The sequence below is a fragment of the Mercenaria mercenaria genome, chromosome 9, assembly GCF_021730395.1.
Source record: "Mercenaria mercenaria strain notata chromosome 9, MADL_Memer_1, whole genome shotgun sequence".
In the NCBI taxonomy this organism is placed as follows: Eukaryota; Metazoa; Mollusca; class Bivalvia; order Venerida; family Veneridae; genus Mercenaria; species Mercenaria mercenaria.
The window spans coordinates 76029699-76044170 of NC_069369.1; the positions used below are offsets into that span (position 1 = coordinate 76029699).

General features: G+C 36.6%; 1 protein-coding gene across 3 annotated transcripts in view; it reads left to right on the forward strand.

The window, feature by feature from the left end:
• Window positions 1–4276: 4276 nt before the first annotated feature.
• Window positions 4277–14472, forward strand: part of LOC123547500 (mitotic checkpoint protein BUB3-like) — a 49542-nt gene continuing 39346 nt past the window's right edge. The window contains exon 1 of one of the 3 annotated variants that reach the window (XM_053551747.1): window positions 4277–4340. The gene's annotated coding sequence lies outside the window, so the exon portion shown is untranslated. Of the gene's footprint in view, window positions 4363–8243; window positions 8493–14472 lie in introns of those variants that run through there. The other 2 variants (XM_053551748.1, XM_045334657.2) reach the window with 2 other exon arrangements.

Below are 14472 nucleotides of genomic sequence, written 5' to 3' on the forward strand. Positions count from 1 at the left end.
GCCCCATACTTCAGAAGAGTATGACAAAATAGAGCCTACAAAAGAATCAAACAACTGACATAATAACTTTGGTTTAAAATCAAAATATTTACAGTTATACAATAAAACGTTTAAAGCCTTTAATGCTTTACCAATCAAATGTTCTTGGTTTAACACAAAACTCCCTGTGTAGTTAAAAACTGTACCAAGATAATTAAAATAATCTACAACTTCTATCGGTTTGTTATTGTAAAACCATATTTCTCTAGCGAAAGTAATTCCCCTTTTCCTAAATACAACAATTTTAGTTTTCATAGCATTAACTTCTAATCCCCATTGTATACAGTATGTGTGTAATAAATCAAGACTATTCTGCAGATCTTCCGGAGTTTTACCCATAATTGCCATATCATCGGCAAAAAGTAGTAGAATTAATACAATGTCGTCAATCAATAAAACAGAACTAAAATTGCCTTGTAAGTACAATTCAAGGTCTTCTACAAAGAGAGAAAAGAGTATAGGCGAAATTACTTCCCCTTGACGTAAGCCTATTGCATACTGGAAAAAAAATCAGAATATGAATTACAGCACTCTTACGCATGATTTTACTTTATCATACATATCCTTTATAATGCGCAGAATTTTTCCTTGAATGCCACACTTGTACATTTTCAGCCATAGTGAATTTCTACAAATACTATCAAAACAGGATTTTAAATCAATAAACCCTACATATAAGCGTTTTATTATTATTTAGGTAATGTTGTATAACAGAGTGCAGAGTGCAGAGTGCAGAATAAATACAGCATCAACAGTAGACTTTCCTTTTCTAAAACCGAACTGGCAATCAGAAATTACCGAATAATTGTTACAAAATATTTCAATGCTATTATTAAATATTGTAGTAAATAACTTAGACATACAACTAACTAGAGTTATTCCCCTATAATTATTTACAACTTTGGGGTCACCTTTTTAAAATACGGTTACAATAATACCCTCTGTTTGGAATAACTAGATCTATTCATAAAATAATTCCAGAAACAGAAAACAATCATACACGAGATTATCAAAACATTCACACCTTCCTTATTTTCGACAATGATTTTCGACCATTTTCGTCTTTCAAATTTCTCCCGGACATCAAAACTTGGCCAATAAACAAAGTCCGCGAAGAGGTATGATGACGTCATAAACTGTCTGACAATATATTGTACTTGTTGTGAATAAAATATGCAAAAATAAAGGAGAACTCAAGAGGGGTCGATATATGAAGGGGGTCGACATTAGACGCAGTCTATACGAAGTATATGAAAAGCTATCCTACTCGCCCCGGCGTGGGCGTAGCGTCGGCGTCCTTCTGTGTCCACACCTTGGTTTAAGTTTTTATGCACTTCCTCTTTTTTCTCCTTATCTCTAGTATTACTTGACGGATTTGCGTCAGACTTAAAATAGGTATTTCTCATCATTACTCGCACAAGAGCCATAACTTTCACACCAATATTTTATGAATTATCACCCCTTTTATATGTTTTGGTGCACTTTCACTCTACATGTATTTCAGTTATAACTAAATGGATTTGATTCGAATTTAAAATGTTGTTCCACATCATTACCCTTATCATATGACACAAGGGCTATAACTCCACCAATTTTTCATGAGTTATGACCACTTTTTACTTAGAAGTTCAGGTTAAAGTAGTTATAACTAAATGGATTGAATTAAAACTTAAAATAGTTGTTCGATATCATCACCCACATCAAATGACACAAATGTCATAACTCTGGCTCCAATTTTTCATGAATTATGCCCCATTTTTACCTAAATTTTAGGTTAAAGTTTTGATGCACTTTCACTATCTGTATTACCAAACGCGCCCTGCGACAGATTATCTGATATATACGCGCTAAGGTATTTTGCCGAGGTGACTGATGCGAGTACGACTCCATTGAGATAGTACTAGGTGGGAATTGTGGGTGTTTTCTCTTGTGGCGTTGATGGTTTAAAATTTGGAGGAGTTGAATTCCATATCCCACTCCAACTCCCACTTATCTAACATTTTGAGGGTAACTGATTCATTTTCATATGACAGTGTGAGGTAGATTGCTGTATCATCTGTAAAGAGGCGGACAATAGAGTTGATGTTTTGTGGGAGGTCATTAATGTAGGCTAAAAAGATCAGGGGCCGAAGGATGAAACCCTGTGGAACACCAAATGGGACTGGAATGGTATTTGAACTGGTGCCATCCGGGACAACTGATTGGATTCTGTTATCAAGGGAACTTTTTATCCATTTAAGAGTTTGACCTCTGACTCCATAATTGTGCATTTTCAGTGGCTGACCTTATCGATGGCCTTACTGAAATCTAGTAGTATGAGAACTACTTGTTTCTGATCATAGACTGAGGTAATCAGGCCACTTACTAACATTACTAGTTGAGCTATACATGACATTTTTTCACGAAACCCATATTGCGGATGGTAGAGGATACTGTGGCTGTTGAAAGGTGCATGCTACATTATTACATATTTTTCTTGATATAGGTTTTTCTCTTTTCCATTTCTTTTGTGTGTTTCTCTTTCGTTTTTGAAACAATTTACACTTTGTAATTATAGGCGAGCACAGCGGAAAAGAAAATGATGCGCATATAATGAAAACATTAAATAACTTCATAATTTTTATATATAGCTCAACTTTTGTATTTATGTGTCTTTTAGCATTATTTACAATATGAAAGAAATAAACGTGTCGATAAATTAAATAATAAACAAAAGTAGTCCTTTTTTGCTGTTATATCTCATATGTTTAAATATACGTTTTGAATAAATTTAATAACTTCATCAATTTGTTTTATATATCATGGTCAAGATATATATACGAGTCTATTAACATTATTTACGATATTAAAAAAAAAACCCAATACATGTTGATAAATTTAATGATAAACAAACCCCGAGCTATTTAGGCATACCGTTGTATTTGTTTTTAAATTTAAAGTAATATAAAATATGATTAAATCAAAGGTTTTACTATTGAGGAGGAAATTACGTCGGGGTTTGACCTTTCACGATTTTTTTTTAAAGGGGGCAACATTTGCTGACTTCCGCTGGGAAGGTAGAGATCTTTCATCAAGGGATTTCTCAGTAAAACCTCAAACATAGGGACAAGTTCATTAGATAATTAAATGATTTAATAATGATGGTCTACGTCGCCCGCGATATGGTCAGGGTCGTCCATAACGTTTGTAGGTAACTAAAATTTTACCGACAATGAAATAATGTTCACTTATAAATCTATTAGTAATAGTTCCATTAGTATAATGCTTGAAATGGTTTTATTCAAGATTCCCCTTCTATCACTGGTACCTTCTGTGCGTCTGCTATTTACCATAGGAAAGCCTATCTGTTGTCAACTGGACGAGTACACTGGTTGGACAGATTAGCCATACAAACGGTCAGTAAGAGCCCTGTGATATATGATTGCTTGAGAATAAAATTTTTGTTTTTGTTTTAAAAAATATATACGCTAAATGGTTTTTTATTATTATTATTATTGAACTATCCCTTTTATTTGTCTTGTCTCTTAGCATTTTGTTTGTACAATTGGTGTATAGATAAGGATAATCTGTAATCTTAAATAATCATATTTTAATTTTTCAGTAAGCTCCTGGTTTTAGATAGTTCAGTTTTTATGAATTATCCAGACTATCATATAGTAATTTGTTTATACTGTGTACTAATGAAAATATTTTATTTACAACTCTTATTATATATTTGTTGCTAGTTGTTTACATTTGTTTTTCAGTAATCGGTTAAAAAGCTCAGTCAGAGCTTATGATTGTATTGTTTATCTTATCTTATCTTATTTTTAGTACATATCACAATGTCTGGTTTAGCAGACAAAACTAATGCTAAATGCCATTTTTTTGTCCACAAAATGACCTACAATTTATAAATAGGAGAGGTCCTAAGACTAGCCCTTGAGGGACGCCTGATATAACATCTAGCCGATCTGGATGTTGCCCTACCGACCAAAATTTTTTGAGTTCGATTACTAGCCTACAGTACCCAGAAAGGCTTTTATCCAAGAATTAAAATAAAGATCGATGTAAGTTAAAAAAATCCGACCTGAAAGAAATATCTTTTTTCCTGATATTTAATGTTTTCAGATGCTAAAGATCATTTTTCTTTTCTCTTTCCATAATTATTAATCAGATAAACTTTCCATAATTATAAGTCAGATTAACATTATTTATGATGTGTAGAGCTTCCGTTTATCTGCAGCACATATACGATCCCGGATCCCGAGACCCGGTGTTTAGCCCTGCACCAAAGTAAGAGCGCCGGTTTGGAAATTTTGGTAAATTTATTTAGTTTTAGCGGTAAATAAATATGATTATTTCAAGATCCTGCTAAAATTGATATTAATATCAATATTTTTCTGTTTTGGTTATTGCTTATTTAGAATATTATGGTAAACTGTAATGCTTAATTTAATTATAATATATTTCCGCGATGAATTGTGTCTCTGACTTTGTCAAACTCCTTGTTGTTTTTTTGTTTGTTTGTTGTTGTTGTTTTTTTCATTGGCTATATCCGGCTACCTAGTCTAAAGATCTTGGTAACCGACCTGATAAACATATCGTATATGAACATGTAAGTCAAAGTGAGTGTATTATCTACCATGGCCCGCTTCCCAATGGAAAGGCAGTTGTCCTAGCCTCTGATTCTAAAATTACGGAAGTTCCGTATTCCTAGACAACCCTATGAGGATAGGCTAGGATTATGGAAGTAACTAAGAGGTACCAAACATATGTTAGGATACGCATAAATGCAGTGATTCATTTTGCCCTGCATCAGATACGCACAATCCCATAATTGTGCGTCCTCAGGACGCAACAAATTCAGGCAGAGGATAATATTACTGAGTATTAGCAGTATGAGACACCGGTAGCAAAATGTATGTCCGCACTGATTGCTCTGATTGGTTAATTTACATCAGCGTGACCAATTAATTAAAGCATTTGGTACGTGTGCTTGGAAGCTGTACATGTGTTTATCAAATCCCCAGATATATATATTGTTTCCAAGTTTATTCAACAGTTTCTCAGTTTGTACATGTACACTCGAAACCCTTTATAAGGCGGCAGTGCTCCAGCTAGCTATTTACAGCAGGGCGCATCGCCTGTTTCGAAATTCGTTCCGCCCTGTTGCCCCTCCAGGCACCCTGCCCGTTTCACAACCATTCATTCCCTTTTTAGCCAACTTTTCCTCTTTTTTTTTTGCCTCAGTGGTTGTAATAAACTGCTTTATTATGTCTCCCCCAGGAGACATATTGTTTTTGCCCTGTCCGTCCGTCCGTACGTCACACTTCATTTCCGAGCAATAACTGGAGAACCATTTGACCTAGAACCTTCAAACTTCATAGGATTGTAGGATTGGTGGAGTAGACGACCCCTATTGATTTTGGGGTCACTCCATCAAAGGTCAAGGTCACAGGGGCCTGAACATTGAAAACCATTTCCGATCAATAACTAGAGAACCACTTGACCCAGAATGTTGAAACTTAATAGGATGATTGATCTTGAAGAGTAGATGACCCCTATTGATTTTGGGGTCACTCCATCAAAGGTCAAGGTCACAGGGGCCTGAACATTGAAAACCATTTCCAATCAATAACTAGAGAACCACTTGACCCAGAATGTTGAAACTTCATAAGATGATTGGTCATAAAGAGTAGATGACCCCTATTGATTCTGGGGTCACTCCGTCAAAGGTCAATGTCACAGGGGCCTGAACATTGAAAACCATTTCCGGTCAGTAACTTGAGAACCACTTGACCCAGAATGTTGAAACTTAATAGGATGATTGGTCATGCAGAATAGATGACCCTTAACGATTTTACGGTCACTCTGTGATAGGTCAAGGTCACAGGGGCCTGAAAATTGAAAACCATTTCCGGTCAGTAACTTGAGAACCACTTGACCCAGAATGATGAAACTTCATAGGATGATTGATCATGCAGAGTAGATGTAGGGATTTTTCTAGAGCGGAATAGCAGGGCGCAGCGCCCTGCCCATTTTTAGCGCCGCCCTTCTGCCCGAAATCGCCGCCCTTTTGCCTTTCTTCAGCGCCCCTTTGCCCTTTTAGCACCGCCCCTTTGAGCATTAATTAAGTATTTCTAAATGAACTGCCCATCAATCATCTGTCAAAATACCATCCCAGATAATTGTCAATCGATACGAAGTCATGACACGCACCAACTATACACAGGTGCTGTGTATTTGCCCGAGGCATGTATGCAGTATCAGTATGCAGATGACGACGACCGACCGAATCGTAACAAACAACAATTAGATAGGTCAGCAATTAAAGCAAACTGCAAAACAGATTAAAAAAGGAGAAAAAACATCTTAAAACAAAGTCTGCTGCTTATTACATGCCGATAAATGGCTAGTAATTATCAGCAATTAGCGTGGCACCTCGTGTCAATTTTGTTGTTCACAGTTTGATCTCGGTTGAAGATAACAGTCGATCTTTAATTAGTATCACTCCCTATCAGAATGTATATGATTTTGTTATATTTATTTCATCAAAATACTATTAAATTTCTATGATATTAATTTTGTTTAAAAGAAAATAAACCACTCGATCTTTTACAGAACGTAACGGCAATCTCAGAATTTAGCGTAGACAGTCAGCGCATAGAGTAGTTTCCCTTTACCAAAATGGCGAAAATCGTAAACAAAGTTATTTTGTTAAATTTGTAGTTGGAAAATTGTCTACACTTTTGTATAATATGCACCCACGATTCGGGGTTGAGGGGGGGGCGGGGTCCGGGGTAAAAAGAACTGTGCATTTATACACGAGTATGAATGTATAAAGACAGATTTGCACCAGAATTATTCAATAGTATCTTTATGGTATATTTCTAATCAAGACAAAAATAATGTATGCAAACATAAAACAAACTGCTGTATTTATAAATGATAAGCATGTTATATAGACAAACAGGTATTAATGTTTTTCCAGACATTCAGATTCATTGCAAATCTTTCTGTAGTACCTTACAATGTAGACATTACAACAAAAACCAAGGAAATCTACCTTATGATTTTCGTAGACAAAGGTACGCAACGCGCAAAATGCACCCTGCCCCTTTTTAGCAGCACCCTGCCCTTTTTAGAGGTCTAGAAAAATCCCTTAGATGACCCCTAACGATTTTAGGGTCACTCTGTTAAAGGTCAAGGCCACATGGGCCTGAACATGGAAAACCATTTCCAATCAATAACTTGAGAACCTCTCGACCCAGAATGTTGAAACTTCATAGGATGATTGTTCATGCAGAGTAAATGACCCCTATTGTTTTTGGGGTCACTCCGTTAAAGGCCAAGGTCACAGGGGCCTGAACATTGATAACCAGTTCCGATCAATAACTTGAGAACCACTTGACCAAGAATGTTGAAACTTCATAGGATGATTGAACATGCAGAGTAGATGACCCCTATTGATTCTGGGGTCAGTCTATTAAAGGTCAAGGTCACAGTGGCCTGTTCATGTAAAATCATTTTTTGGAAATAACTTGAGAACCACTTGACCTACAATGTTGAAACTTAATAGGATGATTGGACATGCAGAGTAGATGACCCCTATTTATTTTGAGGTCACTTGATCAAAGGTCAAGGTCACAGGAGCCTGAACAGTGACTTGAGAACCACTAGGCCAAGAGTGTTGAAATTTATCGGGACGACTGGACATGCCAAGTAGATGATCCCTATTGCAGCCAACCATCAGTGTCTCTTTGACTTTCGCTCCTGACCCCTATTGACTTCTTGCCTATAGGACTTTGCATTGGGGGAGACATGCGCTTTTTTACAAAAGCATTTTCTAGTTGCCCCCTATTTATCGAGTGATACACGCCGGGGGGCATTGACATAATTAGCAAACAATTACCTGCTGTAATCGTGCCCGAGGCAGAACGTGATATTTTAGACTGCTCCACTAGCATTTGATCACTGAAGCTTAGTGTTAAAACAATTTGCAAACCAGTCTGAAAATTATCTTCATTTTCGCACCACCTGTCAAAGTGTACTTTCGTTTTCGGTCACATAGTCGTAAATGTCCGTTTATACACAATTGAAACTTGAGTCCAGACAACAGACGTTTAAATCTAATTAATAAAAATCGATCACAATCAAATTAAGATAGGAAAATATTTTGACTTTATTCTTTTGCAAGTTTTTGAAATCGAAAGTAGATTGTCATGTGCTGTGTAAAATTGCCAATTTTTCATGAAATTAGTTTAATATTTTAATGTAATGACACCCTAAACTTTAATGTCAGATACTGTAAAATGCTGTTAAACTGTCGTTGCATCATAATATTTTTTTCAAAAATATTGTTTAAACTGGACATTGGCGACTTTTAGAAAAGTGTAACCATACCCGGATATAAAATTTTGGATACCCGGAATACGATCTATTAGAAGTGCTAAACTTGCATTTAGACTGTTGTAAGTTAAAAACTTTGCCTTATTTCATTTATTTAAGTGGAAGTTTAAACTTTATCTTCTGTATGTTGCAGGTTTGAATTTATAAATATCAAGTACATGGAGAAGATGTGTTCTGAAATTGTAACAAGTAAAATAGGCCAAGAGATGACAAATATAGCCTATCAAAACACAAAGTATCACTTATACCATGCCTAAAATGTGCCAAATACCATGCCTAAATTATGCCAAATTCTATGCCTAAAGTATGTTAAAATGCATGGACCAGTTACAATTTTTTCCAAGGGGAGCATGCCCGGACCCCACTGCCCTTTTCAGTGCCAGCACCCTGCCCTTTTTTAATCCTGGCTGGAGCACTGTGCGGTATTCGGTATAACGCGGTACGCTCTTGGCACCCGAATTTCGAAAAAAGGAAAAAACGAGGCCGCGGGTGTTATTTAATTTGATCATAACCAGCGTTAAAACTGCATATACCTGTATACTTTAACACCTTTGCCATGATGCCATGACAACTGTGACAAAAAAATCAATAATTATCTGCTACATGTAGCTTACTTGTTCGCATAATGCCTTTGTTAAATTTTGAATACATGTAGACATGTGACAATTAGGCAATCAGTACTGTGTCAAAATTAGATTGTTTGCATAGCATGCATGTAACATTTGTCAGTCAACTATCAAACTGTATTAGTTTGCACCAATTACATGTAAGTGGATGACATGAAAATTTGAGTGAATAAAAAAAATGAAACAACGTGCCCAGTTTTGTAATAAAATGCAGCCGTTTTTCGTAATCGTCCCATTCTCACTTTTTATTACCGTAGATCTAGTTTATTTTATCCATTTTCTACATGTATTCAAAATTTCTTTGTTTTTAAGACTCTCCGCGTTTTTTCTCTTTTAAAAACCCCTTCAGCTACGTTGTTGTATTGCAATTGCATTGTAATTTTCACGACCACGTGCTTCTCACACAGCGTTATAGCATTACTTCTGGGATACACAATTCTAACTTTCTTTTAGAATTACTACAAAATGGGAAGATTACACAGCCTTATAATTATGCCCCCAGCATCTACTGATGCGGGAGGCATATAGTGATTGTCCTATCCGTCTGCTCATCCATCCGTACGAGGTTAACCAAATGGGACTGTTTTGTCTAGCATCAATACCCCTTACTAGAATGACTTGATACTAATGCAGATGTAACCTGTGACCATTCCTCATCTTCAGACATCACCTGAACTCAGTTTGACCTTGATCTTGACCTCATTTTGGACTTAGGTTGCTTTATATGGGCCATCTCTTGGTTAACTAAATTGGACCGTTTCGTCTAGCATCAATACCCCTTACAAGAATTAATTGATACTAACACAGATGTAAACTGTGACCATTCCTCATCTCCAAACATCACCTACCTCAGTTTGACATTGACCTTGTTTTGGACTTAGGTGCAAAATCTATCGACAAGGATGCCACTGGGGGTAGTCGAACTAATCCGACGTATACAGTTTGTTTTTATATTGTGTCGGTCAAACTGTAACTGCGATGGCTGCACAAGTCAGAAATTAAAAAGCAGCCACTCAGCGACAGTAAGCTTGTCTACCACTGGGGGTATCAAGCGTTTATTGAACGCAGCTCCTTGTTTTTTTAATGTATTTTCTAGTAGCATGTAAGGTAAATAAATGCCCCGTTTATACGCTTAGAATTTCTTATATAACATGAAGCAGTGTTCAAAATACCTCTAATGCATTACGGGTGGGTGGGGTATTGCATATATGGCATATACAGCCAGCCCGTGTTATAAGTTTAACCCCGCTAGATACGCGGGTCGCCCCATGCAGTTCTGGGATGATCTATGTATGAAAAGAATTGGAACCACTGCCTTACCCTTGCATGATCGTAAGAGGCGACTAATAGGGTCTTTACATTTGGTTTTGCTGTAACTCTGTGATTCCAGCAGGTATGCACATTTTGATTCCATACCTCATGTTTTTTATGCCTCCGGCATCTACTGATGCGGAAGGCATATAGTGATTGTTCTGTTCGTTTGTCCGTCCGTCCGTACGAGGTTAACCAAATGGGACCGTTTCGTCTAGCATCAATACCCCTTACTAGAATGACTTGATACTAATGCAGATGTAACCTGTGACCATTCCTCATCTTCAAACATCACCTGACCTCAGTTTGACCTTGAACTTGACCTCGTTTTGGACTTAGGTTGCGGCTTAACCAAATGGGACCGTTTCGTCTAGCATCAATACCCCTTACTAGAATGACTTGATACTAATGCAGATGTAACCTGTGACCATTCCTCATCTTCAAACATCACCTGACCTCAGTTTGACCTCGAACTTGACCTCGTATTGGACTTGGGTTGCTTTGTATCGACAAGGATGCCACCGACAAGGATGCCACCGGGGGCATCAAGCGTTTATTGAACGCAGCTCTTTGTATTTCGATGTAAAACCAAAATTTGTAGTCTTGTTTGGTGCCATATAACCTATACTGTGTTGGTGCACCGTAAAACCCAAATAAATAAATAAATAGGTCTGCGGGTCTCGAACCTTGGACCCCAATGGCAGCGTTATAAAGCATAGGGATAATACATAGTGTATAATCACCATGTCCAGTTTTCAGCAAGAGTACATTAACCCCATTTAGGATTTTGACTGAATTATGACCCCTTTCAACTTACAAATCTCGGTTAATTTTTTCATACCAGTTCATATTTTCTGACATACTGACACTTTCAGACAACATCAAAAAGGACATTTTGAATGATTTGACAATGTTCCAAAAATCTCCATTATACCCTTGCTCCGTTATGGACCCCTGTGGGATTTGTTTTATTATTCAAATCACTCTGCATCAATCGTCCCTTCGTCCTTTCGTCCGTTAACAATTTCTCGTTATCGCATCTCCTCAGAAACTCGGAAGTTGTGTCCCCCTGAAAATCAGACTGGTTCGATAATTTTTGAGTGAGTTATGGCCCTTTGTTTATTTTTATAATTTACATAGATTTATATGGGGAAAAACTTTGAAAATCTTCTTGTCCAAAACCACAGGGCCTAGGACTTTGATATTTGGTATGTAGCATGATCTAGCCGTCCTCTACCAAGATTGTCCAAATTATTTCCCTAGGGTCAAATATGGCCCCGCCCTGGGGGTCACATGGTTTAATTATATAGACTTGTATAGGGAAAAACTTTAAAAATCTTCTTGTCATAACCTACAACATTCAAATTTGGACCTTATGTATAGTTTTGAGTGGCTAGATGAACCTTGATATGAGTTGACCTTGATCTTGACCTGGTGACCTACTTTCACATTTCTGTAGCTACAGCCTTCAAATTTGGACCACTTGCATAGGTTTGTGTACCAAAATAAACTTTGACCTTGACATTGACATAGTACCCTACTTTCACATTTAATTTGGACCGCATGCATTGTTTTGTGTTTGGAAATGAAATTTGACCTTGATTTTGACCTAATTACCTACTTTCACATTTCTCAAGCTACAGCCTTCAAATTTGGACCACATGCATAGTTTTGTGTAGGTAATGAACTTTGACCTTTAGATTGACCAAGTGACCTACTTTCACATTTCTGTAGCTACAGCCTTCAAATTTGGACCACATGCATAGGTTTGTGTACAAAAATAAACTTTGACCTTGACATTGACCTAGTGACCTACTTTCACATTTTTGAAGGTACAGACTTCAAATTTGGACCACATGCATAGTTTTTTGTTCCAAAATGAAATTTGACCTTGATTTTGACCTTGTGACCTACTTTCACATTTTTGAAGGTACAGGCTTCAAATTTAGATCACATTATTTATTGCATAGTTTTGTGTTCCGAAATGAACTTTGACCTTAAGATTGACCTAGTGACCTACTTTCACATTTCTCAAACTACAGGCTTCAAATTTGGACCACATGCATAGTTTTGTGTTCTGAATTGAAAATTTGACCTTGCCTTTTACCTAGTACCTACTTTCACATTTCTCAAGCTACAGCCTTCAGATTTGAAATACGTGCATAGTTTTGTGTACAGAAATGAACTTTGACCTTGAAATTGATCTAGTGACTTACTTTCACATTTCTCAAGCTACAGCTTCAAATTTGGACCACATGCACAGTTTTGTGTACCGAAATGAACGTTGACCTTGATTTTGACCTTGATTTAGTCTTGAAATTTGGAACATTCAAAAATCGTTCAATAGTGGGCGCCAAGATCACTCTGTGATCTCTTGTTCCGAGTTCAAATAGTTTTTCGTAGATAAAAAGCTGACATGTCGTGCTAAAGCCCAGGTATTTTCAAAGCATCAGAAAGTGCTGAAAATTGACTCCCCATTAGCAAAAAAAACAAAAAAAAACAAACTATGGAACGATACAAATTAGACTTTCGTTTTCAAGTTCAGCCTGTCTACTTTCATTTTCTTTACTTTCGGAAATAGCTGAAGGTCAAGTGATGCCATTTTTTGTGTTGTCAGAAACATACCTAGGGGTAGATGTAGATGTAGATGTTACCATCATGGTCACACATCGCCATATTGTGCAAGACTTGCCCAAATCCAGAAATACATGAACATTGTTTGTCTTATCTATTTTTCTTCTTTTGTCTGAAAATCGCTGGTAATATTGTGACTCCATACTCCATCAATTCTTTGAATAGTATAGCACGCTGTCAACAGACAGCTGTTGTTTCATATTTACCTTATATGTCAAAATGGCTGCCATTTTTCCATGAATACAACATTACATAATTATACAGTCTAGCCTTCTAGTAAACCATGTTGTATTTGTTTGCTATTTATTAACCAGCATGTTGATTTACAGCCCAGCAAATATCAGTTGAAACATTTACACACTGGTTATTCGGGTACCTCCTCGTGTGAGCGATACCGCCCTCGTGTGATTTATATACATGCAGGTTGTTTAGGGTATATAAAAACAATGCCAACGTATGACATACATTTAAGAATGTTGAACATTTTAAAGACAGATTCGTCCGAGGCAATGCATTAATTCGCACTGGTGAAAATATCAGTCCTCAACGATATTGATATGACTATAAAATTTGAAGAAATGTAACGAAATTTATGTATTTTGACATTTTGAGACGTATTTTTCTTTGTTCAAAGTTGCGATAACTGAATTTTCCACTCTCCTTGGTAGAACTATACATACTCAACTACAAAACGTATGGTTCATGTACCTGCAAGTTATTTTTGTTGATAAAATTTCAATTATATGCATCCTGTCGCCGTTTTTTATGGTACCTCTGACGATGGATGAAAATAAACAAAGATACCTACCCGATTGCACATGGGTACCATCCTCGTTATGTCAATGAACATTTATAAAACTCCCCGCAGCGATTTCTTTCGCATACGATACAATTTAAATGAACGTTATTGAAGGTTATCGCTTTGAGAATCTGGAAATAAGATCAGGAAAAGTGACACCCGACCTTTAGTAGATCTATTTGATTAGAATGTTAACTTTAAAGATGTAAAGAAGTGAGAGTGGACCGTGTAAGCAGTATTTCACCAATATCAATCTTCCATCATACCCACCCTCTATTCTACACATTCTATCATTTTGCCTTCTTGAGGTTCTTCTTTTCCTTCTTCAGTCTCATTATGAAAACGACCAAACTTGTCGAAGCACCGTGCAATTTTAAAAACTTCGTTTTGTGGGGGTATAATTATAACTACATTATGTAATAGACCCGTTTCACATTTCTGTTTTTCTAAACGAAAATATAAGTAACTGACTGTCGAATGTGGATTTATAGATTGAAGGATAGAATTTCAAATCCTTTTTTATCTTATTTAAAAATGACAACTTCATGTCCTCTTTACCTATCTAAGTAGAAAATCACTTTTTCCAACACCTATTTTTCGAAAATGTCAGTCAATTTTGGTCTGCTACCCTAAAATGGCGCATATATGCCTCTGTCTGTACAGGTCACAATA